Below are 4,823 nucleotides of genomic sequence, written 5' to 3' on the forward strand. Positions count from 1 at the left end.
AGGGAGGCCTCTTCCAAAGCTGGTGTAAGGAATATACATCAGGAGCTGCTCCCTGAGAAAACCTCGAGATCTTCTGATGCTATTCAGTGTGTGACCAGATCAGATTGAATAGTCCCAAGGAGATCCGTAAGCGTCTCGGGGCAGTGCTGTGGTTTAAGGTTTATGGGTTGAGACAAAGAGAAAAAGAAAAGGATAATAATTATGACAAATGTATTTATACATATAGAATATATTTAGTGTATTTTCACACATATACAACATATGCAATTGCAAACATATATGAACTAATCCCTGTGCGCATCTGTTTGCAAGTCCAGGACTAGTTGCAGGGGTTTTAACAGCCACAGGGTTCACTGTAGGAGCTGAAGTGGCTGTCAGGCTGTTGCAGGAGTTGAAGTGACTTCAGAGTTCATTGCCAGAGCTGAAACCACCACAGGACCTGTGACTATGTTGGAGCAGCCACTGGGCTCATTGGAGGGGTTGGAGCCACCGCAGGGCTGTACTTCCTCCCTTGGGAGGAATTTGTACCATTTTCTTATTACCATACTTGGAACAGCTACAGGACCCGTAGCAGGAGTGACTGCAGAGCTCATTATGAGGGATGGAGTGACAGTGGGATCTGTCCCAGAGCTTGGAGCAACTGCAGGACGTGTAGCAAAACCTTGGATCTGCTGCAGGGTCTGTGCCAGGAGTTGCAGAGGTTGCAGCACTGTCAGCAGATCCAGCTCTCTGGATCTGGCACACTGCAGTCATGTGTGTATCTTGGGGATTACCAGAGTCACAGCAGACCTGCCCCCACTATTCTACCAGTTTCTCAGGATCCTGCAGTTGCTCAGAGATGAAGTTCCAAAGCCCTGGGGGTGCCCACCGCTCCAGGCAGCTGCCCAGACTGTCCCACACCCTCTGCCATGCAGAGCCTTCTCACCTTGGGGCAGATCTCTCAGTGATATTCCTGAATAAATGTTTAATCTCAGTCATAGATTCATAGAATCACCAATGTTGGAAAGGGCCTAAAAGATCATCCAGTCCAACCGTTCACCTATTACCAATAGTTCCCAATATACCATGTCCCTCAACACAACATCCAGTCACTCCTTGAACACCCCCGGGCACACAGGGGCGACACTGTAAATTGTGTAATTCCTAATCATACTGACAATATTACTTCTAAAACCCAAAAATGGCCACAGAGCTGAAAGTGCACAGAACTTCACTTTGTCAGCTGCCAATTTTATCATGGTACAAACTGAGGTCAAACAGCATAGCAAAATAAATACCCTAATCCAGCATCCAAGCACCAAGTAAGGAGCTGTGCAGTGAAGCTTCATGAGAAGACTCAGCAAGCTCCACAAATAGGGAAACAATCAGCATCATGGCCTGCACTTTTCCAACTCCCACAAAGCCCTGAGTTATCTCACTCTGGACAGTTGTGCTGTTATCTCTACCCTTGGAGTCTCACATCAGGCACCAAAATGACAGTGGTTGTTGAACCCAACATATGGGTTAGCAGCACACAGTGCTTGGTGCACTGCCCCATTCACTGTGGGATGGGGAAGAGAACTGGGAAAAAAAAGTACAGCTTGTGGGTTGTAACAAAGCAATTTACTAAGAGAGATAAAAGGAGGGAAGTAATAGTTATCACTATATATCCGTTGATATGGAATTGTATGTAACAACTGATGCACAAGCACTTGCTCAGCACCACCAGACTGATGCTCAGCTGGACCCTGGGCAGTGAAGAGACTGAGATGAACTCCCACCCCTTTCAATACAATTTCTGCTTGCTGTCAGGTGACGGAGAACGTCCCTTTGGCCACTTTCAGTCAGCTGTCCTCACTCTGTTCCCTCCCAGTTCCATGTGCTCTCCACTGACCATGGCCTTGGCTTTGTAGAACACTGCTTAGCAGCAGCAGTAAACATCAGAGTGTTATCAGTGGTTTTCTCCTAGAACCAAAACACTGCACCATAGCAGGCAGTCTGAAGAAAACAATTCCATCTGAGCTGTAACTCAGATTCCTGCCTGTCCCCCTCCTCTTGTTCTTCCTGATCAGGAAGCAAGGAACAGAATATGCCACTCTCCTCTTTGAGACCTTTCCATCAGTTCTCAGTTGGCTCCTCTGCCATCCCCAGGCAGAGCTCAGTGCACTCTCACAGAGGGCAGCAGCCGTTCCTCATCTTCCTTGGCCATCCGTCAAAAAGATTCTCTATGCCATTTGCTACAGCTAAGAAGTAGGAACCATCCCACCATGTCTCTGCGAGACAAACAAGACTGTAGGCCTGAAAATGCCCAGTGATTTCGAGGTTACTGAGTGAATGTTTGTGGTCTTCTCATTAGTGTAAAGACTCTTCAGAAAGCATCTCCTTCAAGAAGCATGACTAGATTTAGCTTGGCTTGGTCTCGCATCTACAACATGGTACTGCTGTTCAGAAGGTGCCACACAGGAACGAGACCCATTGTGGGGCTCACAGTTGTCCAGCAAGCACTGACACTACCAGGACATGGATTTCCTGAAGGTTCTCAGCTGCTTTTGCCAGCTGGCTTAGGGTGTGCTGGAGACCCCACGGAAATGCCATTTAAATGACAGCCCAAAACAAAGAAAGGTGCCATCAGTGACAGAATGTGTGTTTGTCACAGCTTTGGAATGGCATAAGCTCTGGAATTTTCACTAGACGTATAGAGAAAGATCTGTCTCTTCTTTTGGTGTATTCATCCATTTGGTCAGCTGAATAATGCTGCACTCTCAGGTGCCTATTACTCACAGAATCACAGACTCACACAATCGTAGGGGTTGGAAGGGACCTCTAGAGATCATCAAGTCCAACCCCCCTGCCAAAGCAGGCTCCCTACACCATGTCACGCAGGTAGGCATCCAAGTGGGTCTTGAATATCTCCAGAGAAGGAGACTCCACCACCTCCCTGGGCAGCCTGTTCCAGTGCTCCGTCACCCTCACTGCAAAGAAGTTCTTGTACACATTCGTGTGGAATTTCCTATGCTGTACTTTCATCCCATTACCCCTAGTCCTGTCCCCACGCACTACTGAAAAGAGACCAGCCTTGCCACTATGGCCCCCACACCTCAGGTATTTATAAACCTGGATCAAGTCCCCTCTCAGCCTTCTTTTCTCAAGGCTAAACAGACCCAGTTCCCTCAGTCTCTCCTCATAGGGGAGATGCTCCAGGCCCTTCACCATCTTTGTGGCCCTCTGCTGGACTCTTTCCAAGAGATCCCTGTCCTTTTTGTACTGGGGAGCCCAGAACTGGACACAGTATTCCAGATGAGGCCTCACCAGGGCAGAGTAGAGGGGGAGGATCACCTCCTTCGACCTGCTGGACACGCTCTTTTTAATACACCCCAGTATGCCATTGGCTTTTTTGGCTACAAGGGCACACTGCTGCCTCATGGCCAATGCGTCGTCCACCAGGACGCCCAGGTCCCTCTCAGCAGAGCTCCTCTCCAGCAGCTCATCCCCCAGCCTGTACTGGTGCATGCAATTATTTCTACCCAGGTGCAAGACTCTACACTTGCTTTTGTTAAACCTCATCTGGTTTCTTACTGCCCAGCTCTCCAGCCTGTCCAGGTCTCGCTGAAAGGCAGCACAGCCTTCAGGTGTGTCAGCCAATCCTCCCAACTTCGTGTCATCAGCAAACTTGCTGAGGGTGGTCGATGAAGATGTTGAACAAGACCGGACCCAGCACAGACCCCTGGGGGACGCCACTAATTACAGCCCTCCAGCCAGACACTGCACCGCCAACAACAACCCTCTGCACTCTGCCAGTCAGCCAATTCTCGACCCACTTCACTGTCCACTCACCTATCCCATACTTCCTCAACTTTGGTATAAGTATGTCATGGGAGACTGTATCAGTTATAGAGGTTATAGAGTTCAATTCCTGTAGTCAATTTGGCGGCCCAGGTGGGACCAGCTCTGTTCGCTGCAGGACCAGCTGAGAGGGAGACACTTTTGGTGCACCCTGAGATTTCTCTGAAGGACTCCCTTCCTCACCTGATCACTGCAGGGACAGACAAGGACCACCCATAGGTGGACCAGGTATGTGTATGGTAAGTGGAGCCCATATGTCTTGAGGAGACATCCTACACAGTTTACAGCCATACGTGCTGCTCCCAGGGAGGTGAGCTCATGGCTTTGGTTGCCAGCTGGGGTAGGAAGACTCCTTGGGTGAGTTCCTATGAAAGGGAACTGTATGTCATATGAATGGAAACAAGAACAAATACACTCTCCCAGGTAGTTGACAATAGGAGGGACCTAGGTTGGTCTCTCCTACGGGTATGGGATATAGTGGATAGCCTGTCAAATGGTAGCCTGGGTTCTCCAAGTTGTAATCATGGGGCTTATAGGTTGTATGTTCAATATTATCATCTGCTTTAAGTGTTTGGTACCGTGTGTCAAGCCGACTCTGGGAAAAACATTAACGTTTGCAACTGGTCGACCAGAGTATGAGTGTTATTAAGATTCCAGCAAGAAAACATTGTCAGCATTGTGTAGTATGAATAAACCATGGTTTTTGATCTAAATGTCAGAGTGAGTGTGGTGTGAGTGAGACACAGAACAGCTGCAGGGTGAGTGCCGAGTCCCGACCCGTGTTTCCTTCCTCCTGTGAGGGAAATGGCCGGACACGGACAAAGTGAAAGACTGTGTTGTCTGTCCAGTCATATGTACTTTCTGCTTGTATGTAAGAAGACAGGAGTTTGTACTCTGTAGATTAGTAAGATTGTCCTGAGGAGAGGTGTACATTCCACCACCAACGAGTGTCAACCCATTTATGTAATACTATGTACTGCTTGTGAGGAAGTGTGTGAGGG

The sequence above is a fragment of the Coturnix japonica genome, chromosome 27 (genome assembly GCF_054131305.1).
Source record: "Coturnix japonica strain WE chromosome 27, WE-NBRP24, whole genome shotgun sequence".
Lineage (NCBI taxonomy): Eukaryota > Metazoa > Chordata > Aves > Galliformes > Phasianidae > Coturnix > Coturnix japonica.